The sequence below is a fragment of the Mus caroli genome, unplaced genomic scaffold (assembly GCF_978045245.1).
Source record: "Mus caroli unplaced genomic scaffold, Mus_caroli_1 scaffold_14, whole genome shotgun sequence".
Taxonomy (NCBI): domain Eukaryota; kingdom Metazoa; phylum Chordata; class Mammalia; order Rodentia; family Muridae; genus Mus; species Mus caroli.
The window spans coordinates 112,559,452-112,574,287 of NW_028227269.1; the positions used below are offsets into that span (position 1 = coordinate 112,559,452).

Genomic DNA, 14,836 nt, shown 5'->3' on the forward strand with positions numbered 1-14,836 from the left:
ACAGAGCAACAACAACAACAACGACAACAAAACAGTTTAGATCTTTTGTGAGTATTTCCCAGCCTCAGACCATGCTAACTTTTGGGGTCAGGTAGTTAATTATATATGTTTCTAGTACTGTCAGATATTTGTTGCCATTTATGATCTCCAAAATCTAGATGCCAATTCTGTAAACATGAGAATACAGACTGTCTCAAAACATGTGCACCAAGGACAAATTCCTTGGGGCTCGAGGAGGACCTAAGAGCAGCCAGAGCAATGAGCAAGTGGCAAAAACAGCTGAGTGGCTGAGATTCAGCTGAGCATGCTGCTTTACAAGCCAGATGTTACTGAGTCCCATAACCTAGTGGAAAATGAGGCCCTCAGTGATGGAAGAAAACATCACATAACCATGAGCCTCAAATTGGACGATAGGACTGTGCAGCTCATGTGGCTGAGAAAAGAAACCATGTCTAGGAAGCTGATCCCTAGAAGTCAGCACACATCAGCCTCTGATTTGGGAATATAGGTTTGAAAATTTTTCCCATAGTGAAAAGTAAAAGAATTTGTTAATAGACCATCATAAAAATAAATATTAAGTTAAATAAGTTAAAGTATCTAAAGAAAGAAGAGAGCTGGAGCTTAAAAATGAAAATATTTTCTGCGTTAAAAAATGAAGAGTACAATGGTAGAGGACTCTTGGAGCCTGTGTAATTATGTTTCAATTATCAACAGTGAAATAATTGAATGTTCAGCAATTATTGTAATTTTATATTTCCTCTTTAAGAAAAATAAGAATAAAGCATACATACATAAGGAGAAGGCTACCAATTAAATAATGGCACAGAGACTTATTAATATTTATTATAGTTTTCCCTTTAGCTTCTTCTACCTCCACAACATCTCATCTAAATTAATCAGGCTAATACTGGCATTACATCCTGCCATGTGGCCAGGTCTACCTCTTTCCTGATGTTCATATCCTCAACCTCCATGCCCCTCTAGCAAATCACCTACTACTGATTTCTTCTCCCAGAGACCCTCTTAGCCTGGAAATTTCATCTTCCCCTTACTGCCTAGATATTGTCTGGTAGATCTTTATTAAGATAACCAAGTGAATATGGTGAATGCTAACATGAGGCCTGCGAAGAAATATAGGAATGAAAATACCAAGATCCAGTGAGCTCTTTGCCATTATGCTAATAAATAAGTGAAAATACAAAACCACCTTCACAAAACATACCCCAACCAGAAGATACAGATACTGGAAAAACAAAGGTTCAAACATGAAGTGCTTTTTGAAAACAGAAGAGATAGTCTGTACAAAGATCAACTACAATTAATGATTATAAGAAAACTGTATTCATATCAAGAAACTTTCTGGGTAAGCAATAATACAATTTAAGAGTATATATGTATCTTATGGCATGACAAAATTAAGTGGGTACACTTACAGGAGAAGAATATATCATAGAATATGACAAGGCAAAGGGTCTCTAAAGGATTGCTTGGGCGGGAAAGGAAAGCCACATATTCTAACACTTAATCTCCCATAAGCTTGTATGTTAGGAAGCACATGGGTCAGTTCTTAACCTTCTAAAATTTGAGTAGCATCTAACAGTTCTGAGAAGCCTCATCAGTTATTAAGTTGGTCCTGAGCTCTTCTGAGTTAACATTAAGGTCTTCTTCCCTTGTGTCTTTGGCACAATAAGAGATGGAATGCAGCTCAATTTAAATGAGTGTCTGTTGGAAGTATCTCCATTAATACTGACTCTGGATTTGATATTCCAATTAGATGTGCCTCTAATAATCAGTATTATAATGCTACCATATTCTATTTCTTTCTTTAATGCTGGTAGAGCAAGATAATATGATAATTTGTTAAGAGAATCTAGAGAGAGAGAGTACATTTGAGGGACAGGACCTGTGAGAGTTTCACCAAGACATACGTAACTCATTCAGCTATACATGGGGACAGGAAATATGAGAATAATGAAAATTATCATGTCACACACACTATAAGTCACATGTTCATTTCCCATACCTTAAACCCTGTGACCCTCACTTCAGAGAAAAGCCACCAGGCATGAAAAAGTACAAGGACATACATTATTTGATGGAGGCTCAGATGAAAAGGAGACTAATGCTCATTGGCCAGGACCTGTCTTTCAGCCTTAGACTGGGTCTTACTCTGAGTAAGTGGGGATCTAGAGGATATAAAATGGAAGCAAATCACAGGCCAACTGTCCTACCTTGACAGAGCAGTTTACTTTGAGTTGTCTAGAGGAACTAGAGACGCAGACCTCAGGAATAATTTCTTCATCCTTACCTTGACCAACTACTCCCAGAAAAATAAGAAATGATATATATCAGTCCACATAGACATTGCTCTGTGAAGATGGATATGACCTTTTCTTTGTTCATTTACTACACTATGTCTTCTTCCCAACTTCATTTTGCCCTATTGAATCAGAGGCATCCTTAATACTGACTATAATCTGTATGTATTTCCTGACTGGTTGGATGTATATCTCTTGAGTCCTTGTTTCTTTTTGTTTTTATGCCTGATCTTTGAGCTGTGGGTATCAGTGGTGGATACAGGTCTCAGCAGAGGAGAGTCAGGTGTCCAGTGCAGGTTCTGAGGTACTCTCATCACTTTGTATGTGGTGCCTCCGTGTTTAGTATACCATAAGTTTATTTCAGACATTAAATCTACTCTTTGTTTTGTCTCAAATTTCCTCCTTCCATTTGTCTCAAATGGTCAGACAAAATTTGGCAAAAATATCACAGAATTGAATGTGACTCTTGTTACACTTATATATTATAAGACCACTTACTTTGCTGCTTTTACACCTAATACTAGGGTATGGGACTGTGTTTCAGGATCTGCATTTGGGTTATCTGAGTTACACTCTATAGGAAGATATCACAAAACAAAGACCACATTCAAATTGTGCAGGTTGATGTATATTTATATACAAAAAAATTAATTATCTTTTATGACAGAGGTAGATTTTTCTCTGGTGTTTTTAAAAACAGTAGTTATCGCCATGTACACTTTAGTATTTATTAAATATGTTTTAATTTTAATATAAAATGATATATTTGTTTGAACAAAACATTCCTTATTTTGGAGGGAGTAATCACTAACCATGGAGACCATGTGCGTCATCCATAAACACCTGACCCCATGGAATCCCTTGTTGTGTAGTGTATGGTAGAAATAAAAGTTTCATGATATATGGAATCTCACATAACTCTGTCTCCTTTTCTAATCATCACATCAAGTGCTTTGTGTAAGTAGTATAGAATGTGCTCCAACATACTTATGTATCTAAGGGTGGAAGATATGAGCAATCAAATGTTGGATTAATATTTTAGTGTGACTAATACTGCCATGCCAAGGTCAACTGAGTTTCAAGGTGTTTTTATTAATATTTTTTTTCTCAAAGCCAGAGAGATGGTTAGGCTGATAATATTTTAGTTCACAAAGGAACAATCCTGAGAGACATAGTGAAAAATAAACATAGTGGAATTTACCAAGACACAGTATTTCATGAACAGATAGAGAAATCACCTGAAGCCTCACTGCCAATAGTAAGAAGAGAAGCACAGTCAAACCAAAACCAAAACAGACAACAAAATCAATCAATCAAACATATAAACAAATGAAAACACCCCTTTATCTTTCTGTGGTCTGAAGTAGTATTCCTGGGCTAGGTGCAAGCTCAGTGCCTCCTAGGGTGCAGAGCTCCTCTACTGGGTTCACAATGAAGTTTTCTTACTGTGTGTCCTACACAGTAATACATGAGAGTGCCCTCAGTGGTTACAGAATTCAGAGGCAGGAGGAACTCATCTTTGGATGCTTGTTGAGATGCTTATCCATATGGGGAGATTCCCTTGCCTTAATACTTGGGGAAGTTGGATAGTGACTTCATTTAGTTATTACAATATAGGCATCCTGGTCGTTGCCTTCCTATAGTGTAAGTGTGGAATAAGAAAACTTGAGGACTGTTGGGATCAGAGGGAACAAATCTTGGCATGGCCTCACCTCTACCTTCTCACCCAATGTCGCCATTGACACTCTTCCACAACTGTATTTTTAATGTCTTTGATCAGTGACGACCTTCTCTTGGTAAGAGAACAGTTTCCTAGTTCTGCTCCCTAAGAGAGAGAGAAAAAAAAAACCCTCTATTCTGAAGTATTGTTTATCATAGTTACTGAGGTATGTTTCTTATATGCAGCAGAATGAAGTATATCCTTTATGCATCCACTCTGTTAGCCTGTGTCATTTTTATTGGTTAATTGTGAAAATTGATGTTGAGAAATAATCATGATCAATGAATGCTAGGTCCTGTTATTTTCATGGTGTGTGTGTGTGTGTGTGTGTGTGTGTGTGTGTGTGTGCATGTGCATGTGTGTGTGTGTGTGTGTGTGGTATGTTTGTGAGAGAGAGAGGCAGAAAGAAGCAGAGACAGAGAGACATCTAAGTGAAGCATTTCTTTCTAGTTATTTTAATACTTTTGCTACAATCATTTGTAGTTTCATTATGGTAATAAAATAGTTATAAAAAGCATATGGATGAAGTAAATTTGGAGGGAGAAGAGATGGGGAGGGAAATGGGGGTGTTAGGATCAGCTGTAAATAAGGGCAGTGGGATGGCTTGATCTCCCATGTTAATGGATTGGTATGATTAACATAGTACAAATGGCCATCCTACCAAAATCAATCTACAGATTCAATGCAATCCCAATCAAAATTCCAACACAATGCTTCAAATACATAAAAAGAGCAATTATCAATTTCATACAGAAAACCAAAAAGCCAAGATAGCAAAAAGAGTTCTTAAGAATAAAATAATTTCTGAGAGAATCTCTATCCCGATCAAGCTATACTAGAGAGAAATAGCGATAAAAACTTATTAATACTGGTACAGAGACAGAGAGATGGATCAATGGAATAGAGCTGAAGACCCAGAAATAAAACCACACACGTATAGACACTTAATTTCTGACTATGAAGCAAAAAAGAAAATACAATGGAACAAAGAAATCATCTACAATAAATACTGTTGGTCTAACTGGCAGTCGGTATGTAGAAAAATGAAAATAGATCCATATTTGTCACCTTGAACAAAGCTCAAACCAAGTTCATCAAGGAACTCAACATAAAAGCAGATACACTGAACCTAATAAAAGATAAATTGGGAAAGTGGCTCGAACTCAGTGACAATGGGTGGGATTCCATAAACAGAACCCTAATGGCTTAGGCTCTAAGACCAGGAATTGATCAATGGAATCTCATGAAACTAAAAAGCTTCTGTAAAGCAATGGATAGTCAATAGGACAAATCAGCAACCCACAGATTGGGAAAAATATCTTCAGCAATCTCCCATTAGAAACAGGGCTAGTATCCAAAATTTAAAAAGACTTCAAGAAGCTAACCTCCAAAATTCCAAACAATCCAATAAAAAAAAAATGGGGTATAGATGTAAACAGAGAATTTACAACAGAGGAATGTCTAATGACAGAGAAGCATTGAAGAAATGTTCAAAATCCTTAGTGATCAGGGAAATGCAAATCAAAATGACACAGAGATTCTACCTCACACATATCAGAATGGCTAAGAACAATATCTCAGGTGACAGCACTTGTTGGTGAGGATGTCTGGAAAAAGGAATACTCCTCCATTGATGGTGCTATAGCAAACTGGTACAACTACTCTGGAAATAAATCTGGAGGCTCCTCAGAAAATTGGAAATAGACCTACCTTTAAACCCAGCTATACCACTCTTTGGCATAGCTTGTGCTCCACTATGTCACAGGGGCAAATACATACTATGTTCTTAGTGGCCTTATTTGAGATAGCCAGAAACTGAAAACAATTCAGATGTCCCACAATGGAAGAATTGATACAAAAATGTGGTTCATTTACAAAAGAGAATATTATTTAGCTACTGAGAATGAGTTAATCATGGGTTTTGTAGGTAAATGGATGGAACTGGAAAATATCATCCTGAGTGAGGTACCTCAGACTCAAAAGGACATTCATGGTATGTACTCACTAATGAATGGATATTTGCCAGAAAATGTACAGAATACTCAGGATAAAATTTACAGAATTCAAGAAGGTTACCAAGCAGAAGGTTTCAAGTGCAGATGCCTCAATCCCACTTGGGTGAAGAAAGCAATCATGGGATACAGAGGGAGAGAGGGACCTGAGTGGAAGAGAGGACAGTGAGGGGGAAAGGAGAACATGATCAGGTATTTGGGGTACAGGACTGAAGCCCTGAGGGCCATCAGAAAGAATGGAAACAAGCAACCTGGGGAGGTAAAAGTTGTGTGTGTGGGACCCTCTAGAATGTACAAAATACCTGAAGGGTGAGAGAGTCTCAGCACTCGAAGGGAGGAACCTTAAATGAAATCCCCAATAGTGAGGAGAGGGATATTATAGATTACACCTCTAGTAGAAAGACAGGGTATCAAGTGGAGGAATGGTGTTGCTGTCCCACAGTCAAAAACTCTGACCCAGAATTGTTCCTGCCTGAAAGAATTGCAGAGACAAAAATGGAGAAGATACTGAAGGAAAAATCCTGTGCTGTCACAAATTAGGATTCATCTCGAGGTGAGCCTGCAAGGTCTGACACTATTACTACTACTGTGGTGTGTTTACAGACAGGAGCATAGCATGGCTACCCCCTAGATCTCTCACACACTAAGCCACAATCCAGGCCTTGTGCACTAGTTGGTCCAAGGCCTCTGTCACATATAGAGCAAAGGACTGATGGATCTGAGAGAAGATGCATCTAACCCACAGAAGACTTGAGGCTCCAGGGAGTGGGGAGGCCTTCCAGGGTGGGGGTTGGGGACATGGGGGAGGAGGAATGGGATGAGCAACTGTCAGAGGATAGACTTGGAGGGGAATAACGACTGGACTGTAAAAAAATTGATTAGAGATAATTTTAAAGAGTGTATTTGATATGGAAATTATACTATTCAACGGGAAGATCTATAGCTTCAATGGGCAATGGCTAATTTAACACACAATTATTGAAAATGTTAATAAAGTACTATATGAGCCATATTTCATGCACTTTAGTTATGTATCTTCAAGGTGGCCCATACTGTAGAATCAATCCCTATCATACATTTTATTTATAGTAATAGCTTTATATTATACAAATTAATTTCTATTTTATTATTCATTTTATTTATGGACAGATTGGTTTTTTTTTTTTTAGATATTTTCTATATTTACATTTCAGGTTTTATCCCCTTTCCTGGAGTTCCCTCCAACCCCCCTATCACAACCCCCCCTCCATGCTTCTAAGAGGGTGTTCCTCTACACATCTACCCACTCCTGCTTCCTCAGCCTGCCATTCCCCCACACTCGGGCATCTATCCTTCAAAGGACCAAGAGTCTCTCCTCTCATTGATGTCTCACAAGGCCATCATGTGCTACATATGTGACTGGAACACCCCTTTCAGGTTACTCCTCCATACACCTCATATCTCATCCCCCCTCTCCCCCTCCCTTTGCCTTTATGAGGGAGCTCCACAAGCCAATCACCCACATCCTCCTCACTGCTCTTGCGTCCTACTGTCACACATCAAGCCTGCCTAGGACAATTTAATAGTCCAGATGATATGAATTTATATACCAAAAACAATCAGACATTCAGACACTTCCCAAAAACAAAACCAATAAACAAAGGACAACACCATAGGTATATTTCTATAAACAATACTAGTTATATTAAAAATAAATCAAAAAAGAAGAAAACAAAACAAATATCATGCCACCTATATTTCTCACTTCCAAACTCTGATGGCCTTCCACTTTCTATTAGATATTCACACACACACACACACACACACACACACACACACACACACACACACATTGCTTTGTTTGTTCAGGGCTTCTTTTACAGGATTTTAGCACTGAACACTTGGTAGCAGCATTTGAAAATATTTACACAGCATAAATATGATTATGGGCTTATGGATATATATGCAGTTAAATCAAATCAGTCACAGGAAAAGAAAATTCAAATAAATAGTCAAACATATTACAAATATTTTTATGAACAACTCATGTTCATGTTCATAAGTATGTAAAAAAATTCCATCATTAAAATGAAAATTAAACACATGCTGGGATGTCCATCACGTACTTAGAATAACGTCGCAGAAAGAGAAAAAGAAAACTGCTGAAGACAATGCACAGACCTGGACATTTTCTTGATTTGAGTGTAGACAAATTGGTCACACTGGTGTGTACTGTTCAACAACAAAAAAAATAGTAACACAATAACTTCTCCTAATCAACTACTATACTATGAATAAACTGTAGTGACGTGTGTCAATGAGAGGTGCAACAGTTAAGGAATTATTAATAGGGGTAGAGATATGAAAGGAAGGTATATTATTATCAAGTTGAAAGTGGTTTGCTGATTGTGGAAATTCAGGACTTATTAAGGGGAATTACAGTTGAGTATGATCAAAACACATTACTAAATGCTAAAGGTGCAACAAAAATTATCAAGAAAAATCACATTGCTTATAGAAGAAGGAATGGATAAAGAAAATGAGAATTTAGTAAAATACTGTGATGTGGTCTTGAGATGAAGAAAAAAGCTGTCCTGTGATAGAATAGGGTTGACCCTGTCTAATTTGTACTAAGTAAGAAATTTCAGATACATGAAGACAAATGCTGCCTGAGCTGAGTTAAATGTGACATGAAATGGAGAAAATCCTGGAATGGAGAGCATTGTGCTCATGAGATGCAGAGAGGAAGAGAGGTGACAGAGGAAATGTGTAAATCCCAGCTGAACAGGACAGACTGTGCAGACAGTTTTACAGTTAAAAATTGTTTACTCACTATATATTTAATATTTGTGCCAGAAAATTTTATGTAAGTCAGAATGTTAATTGCCTACCCCTCTGTTTCCACAATATATTTATACATTAAACAGAAGGTATTATTAATCTAAAATTACTAATTTACCAATTTATGAATTGTAAACAGCAACTTTCAAACACTCATGATTATATGGAAGTATGTTGTTAATGTCTACTGGATTTTCTCATTTCAAATGATACATGAACATAATTACCGAATTCATCATATTTGTATGCTTTACACATGTGCATGTTGCTTTTTTTTTTTTTACTTTTTGATTCAACTTAATTAACTTTTTCTTCTCCCCTAACTTTTCTCAGAATTTTTTACGCAGTTTCATGTTTTTTTCTGTCATCTAGAAAATAACTAAGAGAGACATTCTCAGCTTTTGTTGTTGTTGTTTTTGTTGTTGTTTTTACAGTGAAGGTAATTCTTCAAAAATAAAGCTGGAATTTCAGTGGCTCTTGAAAAAATGAGCTGGCTTTGTCATTGTTAAGGTTATAACTGATATCCATGTTATCCATGATGGATTTAGAGAAAATGGCTAATTGTGTGTGAGAGATTTTCTAGGAGAGTAGATTCCACTTCTCATGAAATACAGCATGTTCTCAGATGCATATGTTCAATACTTTTCTAAATGTGTAATTCCATCTTCATGTCCTGTAGAAAACAAGAACCATGTTCAAAAGGTCTGTTTCCATATAGACGCAGACTTTACCAAATACATAAATTTATATAAAGTCCTACAGTGAACAATGATGAAGGTCATGGAGTAACAAACTGAAGTACCCAAAAGAAGAGGGGATCCTATCTGAAATGTGATGTGCACAGTCCTCAGGGAGAAGAGTGGAGGTTTAAGACTTATTAAGGTTTATGAACCATTCATCCCCATCTCACTGTGTATTTTCCACCAAATACAAGTAAGTGCTATCGAGAAATCTGCCCAAGACTCTCCATTGGAACTGAAACAAAGAAATAACGAAACAGGGTGGGTTGGTTTGAATATGCTTAGACCGTTGGTAGTGAGATTATTAAGAGGAATGGTCTTATTGATGGAGGAATATCCAGAATATAAATGGGAAAATCATGAGACATATGGACATTCCATGCACAGATATCTGAAAAAGAATCTAACTGATGATAATCATCTAACCTTACACTCAAGAATTTAAGAAGATGCAAAGCAGGTTACAAACCACACATACACTACACACACACACACTCAATTCTACACACTTCCATTAAAATTCAGAAGGACATCAACCCAAAGGTCTCCTAATGTAGAAAAATAATATACTCTTAACAAAAGACAGGAGGTTCCAGCGCGCGGATGGCCAAGCTGGCAAGTCGGGTTCCAGGTCCATGAAGCCCCCGGGAGGAGAATCCAGTGATCTTTTTGGAAGTCCAGAAGAAGGTATTCCTTCAAGCAAGCCTAATAAGATGGCATCTAATATTTTCGGACCAACTGAAGAACCTAAAGACATACTCAAGATAACAAATCCTCCAGGAGGCAAAGGAAGTGGGATCTTCGATGAATCAACTCCTGTGCAAACTCGACAACGTTTGAATCCACCCGGTGGGAAGACCAGTGACATATTTGGGTCCCCAGTCACTGCCACTGTGCTTCTGGCACACCCAAACAAGCCCAAGGATCATGTTTTGCTGTGTGAACGTGAAGACTCTAAGTCTGACCTGAAAGCTGCAACAGACTCCACACCCAGAGGAGAGCAGGGCGACAAAGGAAGCTCAAAAGAAGTAGAGCATGCAAAGATACTGGAGCCCACACCTACAGTTGACAGTCATGAGCCCTGACTGGGGCCATGACCTCGCTCCCACAACAAAGTCCTGAACCCACCAGGAGGCAAATCCAGCCTCTCCTTCTATTGAGAAGCTCCTGCTCTGCCTGTAACCAGACCAGACAGAGAGAGAGTATTGAATGTTAGTGTTTCCTTTAACTCAAATGAGCTGGGGTGGGAGAGGGTTTGTCATGCGTGTGGGGTTGACTGCTCATAGGCCTTGTTGTCATGGGCAGAGCTGCACAGAGGAATGCCAAGATATACATTGTGGGGTAAACTGGGATGCTCTGGTCCCTCCTCTCTAACTGCTCTCTATGAAACACATCTGTAAAGTTGTGGGGAAGGCAGAAGAGCTGGGCTGTTAACAGAAGGATTCCAGGGTCTTTCTTGTCCTTGTGTTAGCAGGCTGCTGGCTGTTGGGCATCAAAGTATGGTTTGGTTGAAAAAAAAAAACCCACACTACTCTCACTGTGGGCTGGAGGAGACACACACAAACAGAAACTCTTAAAGACAAAGTGGAGTCTGCACTAACTAAGCCTTTCAGGAAATGCCTATCACTAAATGCTTCCCCCTCTGAGATACCTCAGAACCCTAATGTGTCCTCTCCTTCCCCCATTATGTCACTCTGTAGTATTGAAACATGATTGCTCTTTTTGGTAGCAGTCAACAGGAAATCAAGCCGTTATTCTCAGTCCTGTCCTGGGTGGAAGTTGTTTTGTTTTGTTTTGTTTTGTTTTGTTTTATACACCAATCTTCTGAGTTGTCCCATACTGCATCTAAAATCATGGCCAGGTCTGAGGTAGCAGCCTGTCTTCCTCTACAGTTGGCTTAGTTCCTGACATGCCAGATTTGCATATGGGTTGTTCCTTTTGTTTGTCTCATCAGCCTTAAGCATAGGCCTTAGTTCTTCACCTGTGAGGGGTTCTCCCTGTTCATGGTTCTTTCTGTACAGAAGGTCTCTGGCCTCTGCAGGGCCATATATGTCCAGGTATTGGGTGGGTTCCTGTTCTCCTGTCTTGCTTTGTTCCTATAATTGGGAGGAAAGCCCACTGAAGGATGTTGGGTTCGTTGGCTGCTTTACCAATGTATGGAAAGGTGTTTTTAGTGTTAGCTTCTTATAAATACCTGTGCATTGCTTCAACGCTTAGAAAAGTGCTACTCTGTACACCAAAGCACAGAGCTGCTTTTAGAAAGCTTTAGACTTCTTGACCTTGCTCATAAACAGTGCTCCTTAAGCCAGGATACTAAGTGTTTTGGCAGTAAAATCAGAACAGTCACTTGACAGCAGAGGTACAGTCATGTCACTTCCTGCCAGGCAGATGTCCCTGGTCAGCCCTGGGTGGGGGGGGGGGTTCCTTCTTTCCCTTCTGGTGCGCATCTGTGGAAAGGGCTTCTGAGTGGTACTACTTTTTCTTCTAGTGCCTACAGAGCGCTTCACGGTAGGTGCCAAAAATGTCCTCAGTAAATCTTAGAAAAGTGGCAATCCTGCAGCCACACACCGACACACCGACCTACAAGTGCCTGCAGGAGGCACCTGCTGGGCTCTGCGTCCTACCGGGTCTGTTGAGGGCTCTGACCGTGGCTTTATCAACCAAAGAGTTTTCCTCTTCAGATGCCCTGTATCCTGAAGCCAAGTAACAGGTCTTACATGTATGTAATTCTCTAACGACTCAAATGGTTCGTGGTTCAGTCATCATGAGATCTATTTTGGAATTTAGAGCATTTTTTTCCATTTAAGAAAATGTCATAAATGATGTTTACTTTATTTAGCCCAGACACTAACTTTTTTAGCTTATAATGAAATAATACAATGATAGAGATAAACCTTTTATAACTGCTCTCTCAAGTAGAAAATGATTTGTGAGTTCCAAATTGGATTGTCCTGAGGAATCTAGCATCACTATGCTGATTCTGCTGTTAGCCCTATGAGAGAAAAGCTTCAAGCGCCACCTGCTGGCCTGGATGGCTGAGAGGATATGGGGACCTGAGACAATGGTCCACAGCAGTGGCTGCCTTATTCATCTCCCATCCTTCTATCTTCTGCTGTAGCTGGACTCAGTGTGAATTTGTAAATTAGTGCCCAGCTAAATCCAGTAATGTACAATTGTCACCTACATTAAGATTAAAACTTTTTTTAAGTGTATCTGGTGCCAATATTTCTCTATCGCTGTCTCAGAGCAAGGAACCTGCCCTTACATTGTACTTATTTATTTATTTTATTTTTTTGCTTTTTCGAGACAGGGTTTCTCTGTGTAGCCCTGGCTGTCCTGGAATTCACTCTGTAGTCCAGGCTGGCCTCGAACTCAGAAATCCTCCTGCCTCTGCCTCCCAAGTGCTAGGATTAAAGGCATGCGCAACCACCGCCCGGCGATAATACAATTTTGATAGGAACATTTTGCTATTTTTTATGAGGCAGAACTGGGTATAATGGTTGAATTAAACTTACTAACCACATACAAAAAAAAAAAAAGACAGGATAATTTTCACAGGAATCAAGAGTGTTATTAACAATCAACAGATGACAGGATCATATAGCATAGCCTCAGCACAGTGAATAAAGTTAATTATCCTTGAACAATCCCTTCTCAGAAATTCAGACATTGACATATTTTGGATCAGAACACACATTCCTCATCATATGCTGTATAAAGGTGACCATGGTAGGCTGTATCTGATCAGAAGCTCAAGTGTACAAAGAACTATATAGAAGAGGAGGTGGTAAAATGCCTTTGTAATTCTCTTAAAGTATAACTACCTTTAAGAAACTAAAATACTGTATCAGGTAAAAGCAATGCTAAGCACCTAAGATGTGTAAATAAGCACATCAGGATAAACAAATATCTCACTTCAGCAAAGGGTGACTCCCAAAATGTTTATCTCTCATTACCAAACCATATAAGTACACACACACACACACACACACACACACACACACACACACACACACAAAACATTGAAAATGTAACTAATGTATAAAGCAGAAACAACAATAATTTTATACTGTAATGAGATTAAATGAGGAGTAAGGTAGGATACACAGTTCTTGAATACATGAAAGCAGTTAACATGGAATAAAATAACACAATAACATTTAAAAACATCAAGTGAATCAGAAAATTTGATAAGGAAGGATCAATTGAATAATTCATCAAACACATGCATTATAGCTGCCTAAATTAAAACAGGTCTCAACAGAAAAAAATAAGAGATGGAAGAAGAAACACACATTTTTATTCTTGATTTTAATGCAAGTTTATCACAGTTAAGATTTCTGGAAATGCCACAAAACACCAGGTAGGAATGATTTTTCAAACTAGTTATATGAAAAATATGAAATGCAAAGTAAGTGTTTGTCAAAATATAATTCCTTTTAAATGTAAACAGAAAGAATAAAGTACTAAAAACTTATACAGTGAAAATTCAGACTAAAAAGACCAGAATTCATACTTCAGTTCAAGATGACATTAACAGAGAAAACCACTATCAACCAGCATGGATTATCATTTAGGAAAAAATCCTGCTACCCCAAAGAAAAAACATTTTACTATAGTCCTCACATAGGAAATAGTCCTACCACCCTAAGAGCTGGAGGAATGTGCAATACTATGTGTTCTGCTAACAGATACTCAAGCAGAGATCTCTCAGGAGACCATCAATTAGAATATGGTCATAAACCTTGGTTGCTTGCACTGTGATCACTCTCAATTAAGTGGTTGCTACCTCTTTCTCTTCCTCCTCCTCTGGCCTTGATCTGCCAGCAAGAGACAGGCCATCTTCTTGGTATGAAAGGTGATATCAGAAATTTTTTGTGGGAATCCAGGTAAACTTAGGCTAATCCTGTGGGTCAACATAAACAAAACCCCTCCAGGTTGTAAGGAGGGGATCTGGTACCTTCCAATTTCCATCCAAAGGATCATGCTATCATACTAGGGTAGGGAGCATTAATTTTGGTGTATGACAATGGCGGGAGATAGGACGTGTTTGGTATTTTTGTAGATGACAGTATAGCATAGTCAGAACAATTGTTAATTATACATTAGGGTTTAGATGGTTGTCTTTTGTTCTAGAAGTTGGGCTTTTCAGGTTTGAAGTGTTCTTTCCACTATTTCTTAGCTCTTATGGTATAGTGACTAATTTCCCATTGTGTACAGGTGTTG

The 14,836-nt window shown here is 38.5% G+C and overlaps 1 pseudogene; it reads left to right on the plus strand.

Moving 5' to 3' along the window:
• The first annotated feature begins 10,206 nt into the window (after positions 1–10,206).
• On the plus strand, positions 10,207–10,770 carry LOC110306481 (jupiter microtubule associated homolog 2 pseudogene; annotated as a pseudogene).
• The last annotated feature ends 4,066 nt before the right edge of the window (positions 10,771–14,836 follow it).